The sequence below is a fragment of the Condylostylus longicornis genome, unplaced genomic scaffold (assembly GCF_029603195.1).
Source record: "Condylostylus longicornis isolate FDR11 unplaced genomic scaffold, ASM2960319v2 ptg000044l, whole genome shotgun sequence".
Lineage (NCBI taxonomy): Eukaryota > Metazoa > Arthropoda > Insecta > Diptera > Dolichopodidae > Condylostylus > Condylostylus longicornis.
In genome coordinates this window covers 11,326,816-11,347,345 of record NW_026578013.1, presented here as the reverse complement: position 1 = coordinate 11,347,345, position 20,530 = coordinate 11,326,816, and the positions used below count along the sequence as shown (strand labels likewise).

The window sequence follows — 20,530 nt, the reverse complement described above, 5'->3', positions numbered from 1 at the left end:
GCAAACTACCATTTACAAGTGCAAGTTTTTATAAAACTTTCTCATTATTTTTTATTCGTCTGGGTTCTTTGGCGCGGAAGTGCGACATCTGAGAACCTTGTATAACAAATTTATTTAATTTTACAAAAAATATTTAATTTTTAATATATCAGAAATCAGACAATAACTTTTTAAGTTATAATGTTAGCATGAAATTTTATTTTAATAATGCATATATGTAGATTATATAATAATAAATTATACAAATTGAATTTGTAAAATGTATACGAAAAAACATGCAATCAGCTAATTCAAAAACAACTAATTAGTTATCAAATAACAATGTACCAATTATATTGGTATTATACAAAAATGCAAATAATAAAAAAGCTATACTTACAAAAAAAAAAACTACTTACTTTCCTTGTTAAATATTCTAGTATAACAAAATTCATATTGAAAGAAAACTCTATTATTTATTTCTGCAGCTTCTAATTTTTGTCAATTTCATAGAGCAATTCGAAAAGTTTTATTGTTAGCATTCAAAAGTAATTAATTTTTTATTCTATTAGCACTTAATTAAATTTTAGTAAACAGAAGAGCGATAAAACATATTTAAATTCTGTTAAAACCCATACCTAAAATACAAGAAAACTTATGACACATTTCGAGTTGAATATTTTGTAAAACCAATGAGCTTGAATTTTGTTTTTTATAAATAAACTAAAAATACTTGAAATTATTTGTTCATTTTATTCATTTCATTAGAAATAAATGATTCGTATAAATTATGGATAAAATTTTATGTTGTGATGCACAATTTGTAAAATATGGTCGTAATTTTATACTTTAAATTTCCGTTTTTGTTTATTAATTATTATTGAATATTAATATTTAGATATTAGACGTGGTTGTTAATATGTTTGTAAACAGAAACAGAAGAAGAAGAAAAATTGTTTTCATTTTTTTTTTGTTTTTGGTCAGAGACGCTAAAAATTCATCTTTTCCTATAAGATCATATTTTGTTTCACCTTGTATTTATATCAAAAATTTTAAGCTTAAAATGTTTTTTTGCTTTTATTTTTGGGGTCAGTGAATTATTTTTTATAAAGGTCATCGCATTTTATATACCAATAATTTAAAAAATATATATATATAGCAGTTAAAAAGCGTGAAAGCGTATTTTTTAACGTTGCATTTATTTTGGTAAAAACAAAAAAGACTTAAGTATTAATTAAGGTATTTTAGTATGATATGAACAAAAACATATTTGAGCAATGAAAATATCTTCAAAATTTTAGTTTTATAGTTATTATTAAAGTAAAAACATTAACTTATACGCTTGTATCATTAAAATAATTGAAAAATATATACATTAAAATCAAATTAAATATTTTATCAAAATTTTGGCGAGAAATCATGCATTAGTTATTATTGTAGCCTGGGAGTGGTTTTCAAATGGAACGCCATTTTTGCATATGAAAAGTTCATTATTTAAAAATAAAAAGTAATTCATTAAGTATACGTATTGAGCTGGAACATGGGAGATTTAAAATTAAATCCCTCAACACTTGCAAAATTAGTTAAATTGAAAAGTGAACTTCATTTCTTAAGCATAAAAAATCAGCAACTTCAGTGAACACATGAATTGATTTTCGTTAATTTGTGGTATCAAATATCAATTGTCCAATCCTTTGAGGCAATTTAGGTAGTGGTTTGAAGCTTTAATACTTTGTAGATATTATAATTAATATTTTATTTAGTTAGTACAAAATTTTTTTCCTGTCCCTGTTTCCTTTCTTCCTGTTAATCATTCAAGTTAATAAAACTTCAATGCAATAATAATTATGCTAGTACAAAGTTCTTAACAAAATTAATTTAATAAGCCTCCTAAATATATGCAGCAAAATATAATATGCCGAAAGAAAACTTCATAGAACTTTGTTTTCTACGAGTATAATGTTTTAGATTCTTATTTCATAAAAGTTTTAATTGTAGACTTGAAATGTTTAATGTAAATTGACAAAACCATGACCTCTGTTGTGATATTTTAGGTGATGAATCTTTTTGAGTAAGATTTTACCATTCTTTTTTTGTAATTTTGGCATAATTCAATATTATAGTTTAGTTTCAACACGGCTTTTTTTACGGATGATCTGGTTAGTGGTTTTTCGGTTATATTTTTTGTTTTGATTTCTTTGATGTTAGTTATCATACCTTTGTTACGTTACTATTGAACAAATGCATCGTAATTGTTTATTATTTACTAATAATAGTGTTTAAAATAAAAAATTGTAAGAATTATAAAAAAAATTCTTTACTTATCCGAAAACTATTATTTGTTTAATAAGACTATTCACCAAATTTATTATTACCATCTACTTAAATTTACATGGTTCAATTATTTTAATTTTATATTTAGAAAATCATTTTCAATCGGCAAATGGAACATCAACAAAATTATTATAAACGAAATTATAATAGCAAAAATTATAAAATCATTCAAATTACATAAATCACATTAGAATTGTATAACAAGTAACTTGAACTTGAATTAAGTAAAATATCAAGTTCAAGGTAAAATAAATAAAAATATCATGTATAAAAAAAATAAATAACAAAGTTAAAAATAATGCAAATTTATTTGTGAACCATGAAAAAATAATAAAATAATAAAAATTTTTTTTTAACTTTTAAGGATTCGCCGGATAACTATATATAATTATAACATAGTTCATAAATCTATATACGTGCCTGTGTTTTCTTTACAATATTGTCAAAAATTCCTTTTTTATTTTATAAATTCATAAATTTGTACATTTGCTAATAATGTCGCAATTCGAAATGATGTCATTGTCATAATTTTTCAAAATATCTACTATATGCAATGGAATTATAATCGGTTTGGCAGATTCATTATGTGCGGTGAATGTTGCCATGTCACCTAAGCATAAGTAAGTTGAGAGTAGTAAATACAAATCACAGAACATTAGTAAATTGCATTCCCAAATATTTTACCTTACTCCCTTACATAGCCCTTAAATTTAATTATAGTTCAAATAATAGCTACAAACACTTGCTCAATATTTATAAAGCATAGACCGATATTGTTTAAAGTGTGTATGAGTAAAGTACAGCTGCACAATACAAATATATTATATTATAAAAATAAAACAGGTAAGCAATAAATTTTTTTTATTTACCTTTTAATTTTCTTCTTTATTTTTTATGAGAAAGAATTTACCTAGAATATCATAACACGATAGTTTCCAAAGAAATTCCCTTTGTGTGCGTTAACATATAATAAAGGTTTGTACACAAATATACATACATATATGTTTATTTATTTGTAATTTCTTTAGAAACTGAAGAAGGAAACTGGATTTCCTTTTATGTCCTTTTAAATGTGTTTTTTTTTAAATTAAATTTATCATATATGAATATATGGAAGTGAACCGTGTTAACAGAAATAATGATATAAATATCATTGGGCTTCATTGTTTAAATTTTATATTTTAAGTATAAAATGTACGATATTTTTATGTGTTCGGAATAAAAATTGTACATATACGTAGTTCACTATAAAATAATTCTAAATTAAAAGTGAAGAGAATTCTAAGAATTCAAAACAGTACCAACATAAGATTGTTTTTCTTTTTTGTTATAATAAGAAATGGAATACCCTTCCTTATTTATTAAAAGTGAAAAAAAAAAATTAGTGAAACAATTGTGGAGAAAAATTCAAATAATTTTTGAAAACAATTAGTAGATTTATAAGGAAAAATTGCGCATTATCCTTGTTAGATGATAAGTTCCTGCACATTATAAATATATATGCACATATACACATGTGTTTGCAGAGTAAATCGAGATCCCTTTCATTATACAAAACAAAACTAATTATACAGAAATACAGGCAAATGGTAAACATGATCTCAGCATTCTTATTTTTTTAATACGTTAAAATTGTGGCGGATAACCTGAAATTTGTGTACAATATGGAACAAAAGAATTCAAATTGAATATTTGATTTCTTTAATCATAAATTGTATGCTTTATTTGTAGTTACAAAAAACAAATATTTTCTGTAATTTTATGCCATTCATACATCTCCAAATTATAAAAACGAATTTTTAATTGCCCGCGTTTTATAATGAAGTGATTTTTAAGAAATACTGGCCTGTTGAATAATATTTCTACAATATACTTAATTCCAATTCACGCACGCATAGTAACTGATCAAAATAATTTTGGATTTTTGATTAAATCTCAACGCTTTTGTAAAAGTTCACTTTCAGTTTTCTTGGAAAGAAATTTAAATTTAGTGCAGGTTTTTACCAATATAAAAAATGATTATTAATACTCGTAAGTTGTATAATATTTGCATAATAGTAGTAAAGTTAAAGCTTTGACGTAAAAATTGGAAATATTCAAGTAAAAGTATAAAATAACAGGAAATAGCTGGAAATTTTTGTGAGACATTGCTTTTTTTTGAGAAATTTTTGTGGTACTTGTTTTAATCTTCTTAAAATACGACTAGTGAGATCTTTATTTATTTTCCGTATGAGCTTAATTCATTAAGAAAAGTAGCGTGCATATTCCTGGTAATTTTAATTCCTGGCCTACCACCGATACCAAATTTAGTACCAAAAACATAATAAAAATAAAAAGGCATCGAAATCTTAAGAATTATTTCAGCAGTATAGTTAAATTCCATATAAACTAATGGAAGGCATGTGTACTTATTTATTGGTCAATTGTGAATAGTTGATGAAATTTCACATTCACAATTTCTTAACCAAGCCTATAAACGTAGTAGTTTTTTGTTATTTTTTCTCTTTAGTATTAAAGTTATATAATTATTTATAGTTTTTATACTTCATGGGACAATAATTTTAAATAACAACTTAAAAAATAATTAGAAATTATTTTTGTTAGTTAAAGATTTACGTAACTTTGATTTTTCAAAATTTTTAATAAACATGAAAACATGCGATCTATAATTGATGAATTATGGCTTTTATGAAAGAAAAAATAATCAAAAAATGTTTAAATACCTACACTACATTATTTCGATTATATTTTATGTTCCAGACAAATAATAGAATTATTAATAAATAAAATCATTGTAATAAAAAATATGCTAGAACTGTTGTCAAGCTTGAATGTTTATTAAAATTAAAGAGAGAAAAAGGTTCTTGAGAGTGATTTAGTTCTTATTTTTTTCAAATACTTACTTGGCTTTTCAAGTGAAGAATACATATCAACTATGAAACTGTTTGCAGCAACAATGTTTATACTAGGTTGAAACTAGATTAAATTCGATTGAATTCAATTGAGTTCTAGAATCTTTAAGAAGATGCTTGGAAACTAGAATGTCTATGCTGTACAAATTTTATTTTGCAAGAATAATTTTTTGTATTTAATTGTATTTTTTAATTTTAAAGGTTATTGATATGTGTACCTTTCAAAATTAAATCTAGAAATTATTCAAATATTGTAAATTTTCAGTTTTCCAATCTTAAATGAACTTTTGCAATTTACAATATGAACGACCAACACTAGTTGTGATGAAAACATTTTTCAATTTTATACTCAACCGAATATATATAAATACATTTATATCCACATACTAACAAAAATATATTAAAGGGCCACGGTCACTACCTTGAGTATTCTCTATTTACAATATTTGAATAAAGTTTTATAAAAAATCAATTCAAGAACAATAAAAATCAATCATTTTTAGATATACATACTTATATGTATTCCAAGTTAGCAAGTTGTCACAGATGTTTAACAATTAAAATATATACTTTACCTTAAAAATTACATTGCTATAATATTAGAATGGAAGACTAGCCCGGAAGTGATTAGAATTGTTATTCAAATATCTCAAAACAATTAGCATTATTTATAAACGTATTAAATAAGAATTAAAATTTTAAATTAGAATTAAATTAAGGTCAATTTAATAAATTTTTAAAACTAGTTAACTTTATAAAATGAAGAATGAAATTCCTGTAAAATGTTGCCTACATTAACGTAAGCAAATTTTTAATGTAATTTCAAATAGAAGATAAATCTGAAGATCTTAAATTTATTCTAAAAATTATGCTTATTTATTTCCCTTTACAAAACACGAATTGAAAAAAATTAAAATTAGAAAATGAACGTTTTAATTGTCATGTTTTAAGTATAAAGTGTCAAGTATAAAGTCTGAACTTTCAAGTATTAGTATCAAATATAAAATGTCAAGAGTCAAATGTAAAATGTCAATTTTCAACTGTCAAATGTTAATTGACAAATATTAAATGTCAAATTTCAAATTTCAAATTTCAAATTTTAAATGTCAATATTTTAAATAAAATCAAATAATTACTGCGCCATAATTACTGCGCCATAATTACTGCAAATTTGAGGAATTGATTGAACATATAAAAATTAGCTAAGTTACATGAGTGTTTATATGTTGACTTGCCGTTAATTTTTGCTTTGTTTTTGACTGATGGGGTGAGAAAAAGGTTGCTTAATGCTTTTATTGACTTGATCGACAGACACTTAACATTTATGCGTTCTAACGTATATATGTGATGATGTTACAAGTAGAAGAAGTAAGCCGTTATTACGTTTGCAGAATTTAAAAAATATTCACTGTTTCGAGACAACAATTTTAAGGAAATAAGTAGTCAAATATGTTTTACGCTCTTACATGGGTAGCGCCCCATAATTTTAGCAAAACTTTAAAATATTTAAAAATGTATTGTAACCGAGCAGAATCGGATGCCTTTAAGTACCTTTTTTCAACTTCTTATTTAAAATTATTTCTTGTATGAAAATTCCAACTTCCCACATTGTACTTAGTTAAAAATCTCTGCTTATAACAAATTACGATTTTTCCGCTTTTATTAATGTACCGATTGCTAATTTTCTTTAATTTGCTATATTCGAGTACTTTTTCGATTATCTTTTTCTCCTTCACTTCAAAAAAAAAATTTACTTTCTTACTTACAACAGTTTCCATTAAAATTTTAAAAATATTGCAATCATAATTATTATTAATTCTATAATTTGCAGGTTCATTAAAATTTCGTATGTGTAACTACATACATATACAAGTATAGGTATATAAAAGAGAGAACTACTGAAATTCCAAAGCAGTCGCAAAAATTACTAGTTTTGAAGTTAGAAAATTTAATGAGTAGAAATGATTTCTAGCTAAAGCATAGAATTTTTTCTTATAACTATTTTCTAATCCTAGAAACTTAATGGACACAAGTGCATATAAATGACGTATGCAACTATGTAAGTTTTTCAAGGTGTGTGTTTGTGTATAGCATAAAATGTTGATGGTAATTTATTACATGGAAGTGGTTTTTAATGATCATATTATGTAATTTAAGTGTAAGGCTTTTACTTTACAAAATTTTAAAAGGTTTTCGTTACGTTAAGTTATTTTATATTTTTTTTCACTGGTATAGCAATTTTTTGATAAATTATACTTAACGAGCTCGGTAGTATGGTAGTGGTTATACTGCATAGATAACGCTGAACTTAAATTTTTTTTGTAATTTTACTCTTATACTGTTAATAATAGGAATTAACAAGTTATGTAGCACATATTATGTGATTGCGTAGATCTAGTAATTAAAGAAAAATTAAATATTTTTCCAACAAATTCAAATTATTTTTAATTTCTCTTAATGTTTTCCGTATTTGATTGATTTTTTATGTTCAAAATGTCAGCAATATATTAACATATTTGTACTGCTATAGTTCAAAAGTACTCTTAAATAAAATTTTTCTAAGAGAATTTCAATATGTTTATATAAAATTTGTCATACATTATTTTTTATGTATGAGCATAAATGGTGCATTGTTTACATCTTTTTATATTTTGCATTTAAATAACTTTGGGGATTGAGTAACTAAGTATTACTTTATTATTATTTTATTTAAAATTACATAAATAATTGTTGATGAGTTAGGTGATTTTTTCAGCAGTACAGCAATTCCTTTTTAGCATTTTTTATTTTTCGTTGACAGAATAATTAAAAAATTTTTCAAATAGGTAAGAACTAACTGGATAGTTTAAAGGAAAAAATTGTTTAAATATCGAAAGAATATGTTTCGAGTAAATTATGTTTAAAGTTAAGACTTAAAACTGTGTCTGGAAGTAGACCATGAATTTATAAAAAATTTACTGGATTTACGGTGCAAGTTGAGAGAGAAAGATTCCAAATTTCAAAAAATTATTCAATCAAAAATTTTATTTTTTTTCGGATTTGTAATGGAATGATGTTTATAAATAAAATATAACATTCGGACTTCTTATTTTATTGGGAGAAGTAGCATTTTAAGTAAGTATAGAAATTTCAATTTTGTTCGAATTTTTTCATTAGTCTCACATACTTAAAATTCAACAATTTTTTTCATAAAATCCACCTGGCAGCAAATTTCTGATGTCAATTAATTCATTTTGTACTTGATAACAAGAAATTAGATTTTAAATACATAAATATACTTAAGTATATATAATGATTTTAAGTTCGCATTGAATAGTAAGATGTTAAATTAAAATTTTTTATTAATTAAAAGTGAAAAATGCATGTATTGTTAATTAACTTTTTAATTTAATTCATTTTTGCTTAGAACACGACAAGTTATGATTAATAATTTACAATTAAACATGAGTATGAATATTTGAATAATTTAATTGAGTTTATGGCAGGACCGGTTTTATAAAACAAAAAAAAAACCGTCATGTAACATGGCTTTTTTGACTAGTAACTTAAAATTAATTTAATTTTACTAATTATACATGTTAAAACAAATTAAAACAAAATTAAGGGGATTCCAAAAATCTATAAACCGCCAAATGAAATGGTAAAAGAAATTATTTGCCATAATTTATTATTAATTATATTAATTAGTAAATACGCAAGCCTAACAGGTTTTTTCTTATTCAATTTGATTTTATTAGAATAAATTATTTTTATTGGAAATATTCAAATGCAGTTTGCAAAGGAAACTTGCGTGCGATTGATAATTTTGTTGTCAATAAGAAAAATTTAAATAAAAAATTTTTTTTTCTGAATATTTTACTTAAATTATCAGATTGTTCTGTATTTTTTTAATAATATTATGCAGATGAATGTAGAAACAAAACAGCTGTAATATGACGTAATTAAAAACGCAACATGATACAAAAATATTGACTTGCTCCTATTGAATTTTGAAAATATGAGTTTCTTCGAGTCTTCAATAGCAATAAAAAGATATATGCTAATATATTTAGCACCCTTATTTGATAGGAAGCAAAAATAGTAAGTTCTTATAATAATTATAATATAATATAATATTATAATTACTTATAATAAACAAACTGAATACGTTGAAATTATTACCAAAGATCTAGTAATTCTGATCAATTGAGATTTTTTTAAATTTTTATAAATAATTTTGTTGAATTTAAATTAAATAAAAAATTTAATTAAAGTAAAAATTTATGATTTTAGTACAATAAAATTTTGTGTTGCCGCAATAATAATTGATCAACAAACATTATGCATGAAAGTGAAAATTTATGCCAAGTTATACAGTCAATTCACTCTATCTACACAATATGAATTGATTTAAAGTCAAAGTTATTAACTTTAGCTTTAATGTAAACGCCATTAAAATTTCATAGACCGCACATACATAAACTTTTATTAATGATTATGTTGTATACTCCCGAATTATTGTTCAAGAAACACAATATTTATTTATTTTTCGGCTTCAAATTTATTAATTTTGTTTGAAAGTTAAATTTTTTGTAACAAAATGTAATTAATCATTTTTAAAGGTTATCGAAGACGCCAAAAAGTAATTATAAATTTAAATTTACAAAACATACAAAGAAAATGAAGTTTTTTTTCCATTTTTATTGAAAATAGAAAAGAAATTTCTTTTTTGTGCATTTTCAAAGAAACTCTTTAAGAATCTTAAGAAAATTTTTAGGTTTTTACATTATTGAAAAACTTTTTGAATTACAATTTTTCAAATGTTTCTTTCAATAGCTATTAGTAACATCCAATTTCAAAAAAATTTCATTATAGGTACTTGTTGCATTTATACTTTTTGCTTAAATTTGTAATTTAGGTTGCGGAAGCTAATTCACGTCTAATATTTAAGTGGAATTAAACATTTATAAAAGGTGCTATTCTAAAAGGGCTAAATTCATTGGAAAAAATTATTAACTAAAAAATTTATAACTAAAAAAATATTTAACTAAAAGTTTAATGTTTGTGTTTAAAAAACTTAATTTTAAGCCCCTTAATTGTCCTTCAAAAACTGTTTGTTTGAATCCAAATCTTTTTTAGAACGGAAATTATAAGCAAAAAAACTTGGACAAGTAGAAATTTCGTAAAATCCGTTCCGGAAACCCTTGAGACTTGGCACCCACTCCGAACAAAAGTTTTACCAATTTTTGATTCTTTAACCAACGGCATATGTTGTTGTATAACCTTTCTGAATCACAGTATCTCGGAAACCGTTGAGTTTTGACAAGTAGTTCCAAACAAAAATTTTACCCATTTTTGATGCCTTAAAAAATGCCCTGTATTATATTTTTGTAAGTAAAATGATAATATAGTTTTTAATTTACGATAAGAATTTTCTTAAATTTGTAAAAATAATTAACAAAATAGAGAAGGTGCCACTTAAAGGAAATTCTATAAACTCAGATTTTGATCAGTTTCATATGGTTTTTGAATAATTTTGCTGACGTTAGATTAGCTTGAACCAAATTGAAAGATCTATTAAAATCAAATTTTCAATTTTTGAAATTGCTTTTATTGCAGCTTTTATAAAATTTTAGTGTACTTATCAAAGTTTAACGGGGAATTGAGGCTCTTGTTTTGTAAAATAGAGCAATCCAAAAAGTCAATTTTCAAAGTTTTCGAAGCCATTTATTCATTAAAAATATTAATAATATTTAGCAGAGTGAATGCATATATATACACATATCACACGCATGTAATAAAAATAATTGCTTACGTACACATTCATAAAGTAAATTTATAGTGTACTCGTATTTAAATTTAAGGTGATTTATATAAAACTACAACTACATGCACTATTATTTATGTAAAAATGACGAAATTTCTTCTGTTATTCAAATTCATCTACCTTGCATCGCTGGTCGAAAAATTTTTGCTTTGAGGCCAATTTAAAAGTTTGACAATAAAGAATGAATGTAGAATGAGACTTAAGAATTCACATTTAAAGTGTTACCAGATTCGCGATTAAGTAGAAATAAACTAGCAAAAAATTTTAAATAGTCAGCTTTTACATAATTGCTTTTCTTTTAGAAAAAGATCGTGAAGATCGATACAATCTTTGCGTATACTTATAAAAACTGAACAATCAACATATTAATATTTATGAGCCAAATTGCCTTTTCTAAAAAATTAAACTTAAATAAAAATAAACAACTTTTTAAATGACTTATACGACTCATAATAAAATACTAATTATCACATTAAAGTTAATAATTCATTAACAGAAGCTTTGCAAATTTATGCAGTTGAATTTGTAATTATTTAAAGAAGCCTAAGTAACTATTTACGATAAGCTTCGAATTCTATGCATGTTAGAAAAAAAAGTAGAACTATTTAAATTGTGGAACAGTAGATGTAGGACTTAATCTTTTAAATTTTTAATAGACAGAATAGAGTGTTACAAAAATGCATGATTGTAAAACCTAACAATTTTTGTCATAAAAATTAAAATGTTAATTTTATTTACTATTTAGTTGTCAAAAATACATTTGTATCGAAATCTTAAAAATCATAAAAGCAATTCTAATATAAGTTTATAGTATGAATGTATGTATGTGAGCAAATAAGTAGGTACATAAATTCATGAAAACAAATAATTTAATTATGTATTTGTGTACTTACAGTTATTGTTATAATCTCTCTCGAAAATATCCAAAACTAGATCTTCTCCTTCTGTTTTTATTGTTATTTTTTTCAATTTAATTTTTTCTTATTAATTTTAAACAGTCTTATTTTATTTACTTATTTATTTATTAATAAAATTGATATTAATTTTTCATTAGCCGGAAAAATGTAACAATTTAATTTTATATAAATTTTCTTTTCCACTATTATTTACATCTTCTTCATAATATTTTTTCTATGCCATCTTATTTACAAATTTCATTTGTAAAATTATTTCAAATTTAACACGAACACAAAATAGTTAGAACTAAGTCGAAAATTTTTTATTATAGCAATTATGTAATTTTCAATGCCTTAAAAATTGAAAAAAAAAAATGAATAGCTAATTATTTAAAAAATTAAAATATTAAGTAAAATTTAACAAAAATAATTAAAAATTACTCAAAATAATCACGTTCAAACACTTTCACACAACCATTTACTGTGGTGAAGTAGCACACATAACACTTACTCAATTAATATGAAATTAATTTTAAAATGGAAAAAAGTAGGTAATAAAATAAAAAAATTCTAAAAATTAAAATTAATTTAAAAAAAATATTTAAAGAACTTTAAGTATAAGATTTTTTATTTAAATTCTAATTAAATATAATTTTTACACGAGCTTATCATCACACATTCATTTTAAGAAACATCTATTGAGAATTTTATAAAATTGAATTCGCCTACATGTCAATATATTAAAATATCTGAGCATAGCATGCAACATACACCTAAACAATAATATTTTAATATTGACAGAGACAAAATTTAGCACACTATTTTTATCTAAAGAAGAACTACACAAACATTTTAAATTTAAATATTTTTTTTTACTTAATTAATTTTTGTTTTGTTTTTTTTTGTAATATTATTTACTTTAAATTAAAAATATTTGTATAATTAAAATTACATAATTAAAAATTATTTCAATTGTTTAGTTTTTTAATTAACATCAAAAAGGTGAAAAGAATAAAACTTTAAAAAAAATATTACCATAACCTTTACGTTGTATATTGCGACTTAAGATCACACTTTAGAATTGTTGTTGACTTTTGTATAGGATGAAATTAAAATAACCTAAAAAATATGAGATCTAAATTGTAAAAACACATATTGTTCGCTTGAATAATGCAAAAACCAGAACTGTTATGCAAGTATTTGTATTTGTGTATTAAATGTCATATTGGCACGGCACATAAATTTTTTAATGATTAGTAAAAAATAAAAATCAAATGTTCAAATCTGCCATTTAAAATAAGAAACAATAAAATTTATTTTTTTTTGTCTTCTTCCTAAATCACAATATTAAATCTTAATACTTTTATTTAAAATGTTCTAATACAATAAAGAACGTAAACGATTTATTGTGGTGGAGCTCGAACACGATTTTCAAATAAAATTGCAAAGAAGGTAATATAAAAAGAAAAGGCTAAAATAATAAAGAAATATTTAAAAATTTCTTATTCTTTGCTTGCCCTTTCTCTTATTTTACTCTTTAAACTGTTGTGTTGTGTTGTGAAGTCAGAATTAAGATTTTGCTTAAGCAAAACTTTTAAACTGCCTTCTCCGATTAAATTTATATATACATATTTATATAATATACACCCAATACGAGTACTTGTACTCTCTATCAGATCTGATAGAAGAACGCACGAGGGTGAATAGTTTAAAGTAAACTGAACAATAGAAAGAATAAAAAATTATAAAAGAAAGCATTTAATTTCATTTTAAAATAGAAATCAAGTTTATAATAAAGGAAATCATTACTTTAGGTAATAGGAACTTAGGACGCATACACAAATTTGGTATATATTTTATAATTTCAAATTTAAGAATGGCGAAAAATGTTAATGGTTCAATACACTCTGTACTTGTAATTTTATTATTTAATTTATTATTTTTGTAATTTTATTATACAAAATATTTATCAAAATCTTTATTAAATTCAAAATTATCACAAGAAATGCTAAAAATAAAAATATTGAGTACTGCTTGGAATGAAAGTTAAAAAATTCTCTTAGAAGGCATAAACTGTTCTACTCAAAACAAAGTTTTGAGTTTGTTGATGATAAATGAGAGCTAAATAAAAATTTTTAATTTTTTAATATTGGAATAGCTGTGCGATAATAACAAAATATAAGCAACCATTTATACATCAAACAGTGGTCATACATTATGTTTTGTATTAAAATGTTTGATCCGTGGATTGTGTTTGAAAGAAAATAAAATGTAATGAATCATGTATGATAACCATTTTTGACATTTAAACACTGAATAATATTTTAGAAAATGAAGTGTTTTATACGATTATTTGGATTTACATTAAATAAGCACATAATATTTTTAAAAAATTATTAAATAAAATTTTAAAACTATGAGACATAAAATTCTTATTGCATATTATGAAAAATAAATTAGATCGAATTAATATTTTATTCTATACAATTTAATCCTATAATTCTATACAATTTTGGTTCAGACTAAATTATTAGCATTTCAATAAATAGTCAACCCAATAGTCAGACTCATGTCAAACAAAATTTTTTCCGAAATTGAATTGATTGCATTTTTGAATTGTTTTTGTTCCCAATAAATTAAATCAAAAATATAAAAATTTTAAAATTCTCTAGAAAAATTTGAAAAATTTTTTAACATCCAATACAAAATTACTGCAATATTTTACCCAATACAGCGTGGCAACTATAGAATTGAATTTTCCTTATTTTTTACAATTTTATGCTATATTGTGTCGAATGTTCTGATTAGTAGAAAATATGAGTACGTGCTTTATATCGAATATATTAAAAATAAATTCTTTTTAACTACGTATACCCAGTTTAAACAGACTTAAAAACACAATTAATATAAAAAAAAAATTATAGAAATTATTTTCATCTTTTCAATGATATCTGGATGTTTTGAAATTAAAAATAAATGTTTACATTGTTAAAAACACAGAATTTTTTTTTAAAGTTGTTTAATGAAATGGAAACCTTTGTGTACCGTCTATACCTATAGATCTACACATACACATACCAAAATAGCACATATCTACTTTAATTACCTATATTTCTATGTATATGAAAATTAAAGATAAAAAATATTTTTCTTTTAAATTAAATAAAAATTTAATTAAATGCATTCATTTTTTACTCTTTAGTGTACAACTGATAAAAAATCAACAGGTGAATAATATTGTTTAAAAAAAATGTGAACAGACGTACATACAAACAATTATAAATTAAATATAGGACAAAGTACAACACACTATTCGCTCATATAGAAATTTATAAATTTTTATTTTGAATGCACGAAATTCTCATAGAATTTAATTATTTATTATTATTATTTTTTTTTAAATTAAAATTAACAATTAAAATTTTTATAGTTATATTTCGAAATTCTTTGAAATTACTTTTTTTTTTGTTAAATATATTGGAAATAAAATATAATAGAATATAAAATAAAATTACATAAAATTAATTTAAATAATTTATAAATATACTTAATTAAGGTAAGTGTAGCTAATACTGACAGTGGCGGTAATACTGACATACATGAGGTTTTTTATAATTATTAAGAGATTTTCTCTATACAACATATATATATTTTTTTATTTCTAGATTAATTCAAATTATCGCAATACTTCCTTTTAATTAGTTTTGAAATAACTCCAAAATATTGAACATGAATCAGTTTTGTTTCCATAGACATAGCAAAAGTGGGTTGCATTGGAGAATTTCTTATACTTTTTGCTTAATTTTTCCGATTTTGTTTTTATTGTTTTTTGACTTATTTGACGGTTAAAAATATATGTATTTATATTAAATTAAATATTTTGATTATTTTTTATCTTATTTTATAAGTAATTCGGAGTAAAAACATTAAATAAATAAGAATTTTAACAAATAATTTCTGTCAGTATTAGAAACATCTAAAATTCGACCATGCTTCTATTACTGACATATGTGTCAGTAATACGTCAAAAATCCGTATTTTTATAAATTACGTCATTTTTAAAATATTTAAATTTTTGTTTTCGTATTTATTTAATTAAAATCGAATTTGAATTTTCTTTCTAATGTCCGAATTCTGACACTAAGAATTTACTACAGGTTCGGAGTATTTTACCTTTAAAAACTGGTGTCAGTAATACGATCTAAAGAGGGTCAATATTATGTACAAAATTATGTCAGTATAAAGTTTTATTTTTGATATTCATTTTAATTAATTAAAATAAATTCTTTATACTTTAAAATTGTTTAAACTATTTCAGTCAAATGAAAATCGATTACATTTGTGAAAACCTATATCTGACTACGACCTTTTTACCTTTTTAATAGTGATATTCGTCTAATAAATTGTGTATCAATATTGTATACAATACTGTCAATAAAACAGTACAATTCGGTTTCTAAAAAAATGCTTTAAAATTACTGTAAACGTTAACGTCATAACAAATATCACAACGGAAATGGTTCTCTTTAAATAAGAAAAGTAGTCCTTTTTAATAACCCAAAATGTTGTTCTAAAAATTGAGAATGGGTTGCTTTCGTTACGTACTTAATACATAAATAGTCTTTTTTGTTAAAGCAAAAAGCAGCTTTAGAATAGGCTTATTAGCAGCTTTAGAATATATTGATCTGATTTCTTATAATTTCGTGTGATATGGTACATCATATTTTAGGTATTATTTATAAGAATACATTTCTAGCAAATATTACTTATAATACTTTATAAAACATTATGTAATTTCGAATTAGATTTTCATAAATATCTTTTAAAAATTTTTATTTATTCATTGTTGCATATTAAGACTACTAGCAAAAGTACATTCTACAGTAATAATAAATTCAAATCAGCTGAATTTCACATATTTTTACCTTTAATTCAATAAAAAATATGTTTTTTATTTTTGTTTGAATTATAATATGATAAATTTTTAATTTTTTTTTAAATAAAATGAAATATCCGTAGAAATCCAAATTATTATTCCATTTTTATTGAATATTATCATTTTAACCATTTTAAAACATTATTCATATATAGAATATGGATTACAGCATATAAAATTACATTGTCAGTATTAGGAACACAAACTGTCAGTAATAGACACAAACATTTGCGGTTATGTCAATATTAGGAACATTTTTTCTCTTCGTCTTTAATCGAAAAATTATGAATTAAAAAATATTTTGATTAAATAATTTTATAAAAAACATTATTCCCAATTATCCAAATTATTCAAAAAATCGGAAATACGATCATTTATTGTGTCCCACATATAAAATATCTCACGCCAAAGTTGAATTTGTTGCGAAATATGTCAGTAATAGGGACACTTACCTTACTATATTTTGTTTACTATGTTAAATTTAATTAATTTTAATTTTTTGTAAAATTTATTCTGGAATAAAAATTTTATCTGTGGTAATTTATTAGTTTATTATGAATTCGCAGTAGGATTTAATTCGAAAACCAATTGAATTTAGTAAATAAAAAAAAATTAATTGCATTTTTTAAAGCCGATAATTTTATACGTTCTTGTGTAGTTACGTTAAAAAAAATTGAATGGTTCATTCAAATACTCTTATAGCATAAGGATTTTTATATATTTGCATCCATAAATCGGGCTGAGTCACAGTTGAAAGGGCACTTAAATAGAAATAGTTTGTAATTTACAATTTAATTAGTTTGAATTTTTTAAATGTTTCATGGACCTTTAGTATGTCCGTCATGAGCCCTAAATATTTTAAAAATGAAGGTACCTACTAAAATTATTAGAATATTTGCTTTAAAAACTCTCCATTATGTCATTTTAATTTGGTGTTTCCTATCTATGTCAATTTGCACTTTAATTTTAAACAATTGTGTGCTGCTTGCTTATATTTTTAAAATTATTAATTTTATATTTTTTAATTTTTAATTATTTTTAATATTATTATTAAAATTTTCAAAAGTTTTTGTTGTACTACTTTTACATATAAAGCTAAAGGGGTAACATACAAATTTAATTTTTGAATGGAAATACACACAAGAAATATTTAATTTTTAATAAGAACAGAATTTGCAAAAAAAATACAACTATTTTCGATTTGCATTCCAATTAATTTCATATACATAGATACATATGTATGTGTGTATTATATACATATTTATTCTTAAACTTTAAATTTGCTTCTCAAAGTGTAAAATTTTAATTATGTAAATGTTGCAAATTAAACAGATTCACAATACTTATTACCATATTGTTATATGTATGTATTTTAAATTGCATACAATGGTTTAGTTTAGCCATGAACTATGCAATTATACAATAAAGTGCTAAATCAATTATTGAATGAATCATTTTTTTAAGCAAATCAATGCATCTTATGTACAAATCTCAACATTAATTCATTTAATTAACATGTACGTGATAAGTTTTATTAAAATATTAGCAAAACAATTCCAAATAAGTAGACTTGTACTTGTAGTCAGATTTCGATTATTAAAATTTTGTTATGTTGTAGGCTTATATTATAGGCCTGTAGTGTTGATTTGAATTTTAATATTTAATATAATATAGAAGTTCAGTTGCCATTACGTATAGTGATCATCTATAACTAAAATTTAAAATTTCTAAAAAAAATTTGATAACATTCAAGTTTAGATGATTTTTGCATAAATTCCTTAGATCATAAATTCCAAACATTGTAAACTTTTGTAAAAGAAAAATAATGAAGAAAAAATTGAAATTACCTTAATACAAAATTAAATGGTTAAAACTAAAAATCCATGAGGAACTGGTGGGCTAAATTCGTTTTTTTCTCTTTTAAGTTTTCTTTAAATATTCTTTTCTTTTAAAAAAAATTTTTCTTTTATAAATTTATGGTAAGTACCTACCCACCTATACAATGTATTAAAATATATAGAAGTATTCTCCTACTTTTGTATAACGTTGGATTCTTTTTACAGAATTCACAAGAAAAGAACTAAGAAATAAAATGGGATTTCATGAAAACAAAAACAGGAATAAAATAAAACATTCTTTTGTTCTTATATTTTTGTATAAAAGTTCGAGTGCATACACATATATACGTACAAAATCATCGGTAAGTATTCGGTTTCCAATATAATCTACGTTGCTTTTATCGTATTTTGATTTTAAAATCAAATTAGCATAATATTTTAGCAAAAAATTGTTCATTGCTGTCCTTCGTAATAAGGAATGTTTTGGCTCAAATTTTCATTACGTATTATCAGCCACATGTAGCATGTACATATGTAGCTCAAATATCAATTTTTATATTAAAGAAAACGAAAATCAAAATCTACTTAAATCAGGATCAAAACCATATTTGGAATAGTGCCATGCAATAAAATAAATTTAATTAAGATTTTTTTTAACTGAGGTTTTCACTTTAAAATCAGTAAATAAGTACCAATCCCAATAGTTTCTTATTCGAACAGAATTATATGTTGCTTTCATTTACAATTTGATCTAGACTTGCGAGTTCATAGTTAGCTACAATTTGCAAATACCTACTTACATTAGAATTCTTAAATTGGGTGGTTCTTGCTTTCCAATTTCTAAATTTTTTAAAATAATAAAAATAGAAAACTTTCTGCAGTTGGTTAAATAGGAAGGAAGAAAATAATCCAAAATTATTGAAAATCTGCTTGTATAAAACTGGTCATAACTAACAATTTAACAATAATAAATTTTACGAGCACTCTACGTTTGCAATAGAATTTTTCACCTTTGAATTTTTAACTTAAAAAGCAACACTTTTAAAATTGAAATAATTTTTAATTTTTTTTTTCTGTTATTAATTTTAAAATAGTATTAACTAAATAATTTTATTTTATTTTGAATTCTAAAGTTTGGCAGCTATTATTTCTTCAGTATAAAAATTCACCGCACTTTTTTTTAATTAATTCTCACGATCACAACAAAAAAAGAATGAAAAATTCAAACAAACAAAATAATAACAATCTTTTATTACTCCTTTTCAAATACAACAGAACCACACTAGTTATTTTTGTTTTTGTAATACAATAATGTATGAAAAACACAAAATTTCACGTTCAAGACCAGACTCCTTTACCGTTGAACAAATAAAATACCACTGAACCAGAACCGAACGATGAAATTACCGACAAGCAAACGACTTAAAAATATTTTAAAAAAATAAAAAGTAAAAACAAAATAAAAGAGAGAAGAAAAAGAAAGAAAAAATTTCGTTTTTCTTCTTATTTATTTTAGTTATTACGATTTTTTAAAGAAAATAACGACTTTATTCAACCGTTATTAAAGCCGGCTGAGTTATTTTGTATTTGAGTTGTTCAATGGGTCGGGTTTTGAGAACGATATGAAATAATAATATAATTTAATATACATATATACATAAACATATCCAAAAACACACAGTTCAAATATTAGTATTCAAAATTGAAAATGTGAGAGTTAATTTAAATTATAAACCATGTTATTTTCATGTTCATTTACTTCGTTCGTATTAAGCCGGTTGTATAAATTCTCTCCCCAACGTATTGTTGATATTTTTGTACTCACAATA

The 20,530-nt window shown here is 23.1% G+C and overlaps 1 protein-coding gene across 6 annotated transcripts in view; it reads right to left on the bottom strand.

The window, feature by feature from the left end:
- The window catches only part of LOC129610185 (sodium-dependent nutrient amino acid transporter 1), a 99,961-nt gene extending 79,894 nt beyond the window's left edge, over positions 1 to 20,067 (bottom strand). For 2 of the 6 annotated variants that reach the window (XM_055522616.1, XM_055522613.1), the window contains exons 1-2: positions 19,876 to 20,055; positions 11,925 to 12,280 (exon numbers count right to left, since the gene is read on the bottom strand). The gene's annotated coding sequence lies outside the window, so the exon portion shown is untranslated. Of the gene's footprint in view, positions 1 to 11,924; positions 12,281 to 12,962; positions 13,125 to 19,875 lie in introns of those variants that run through there. The other 4 variants (XM_055522614.1, XM_055522615.1, XM_055522619.1 and 1 more) reach the window with 4 other exon arrangements.
- Between the last annotated feature and the right edge of the window lie 463 nt (positions 20,068 to 20,530).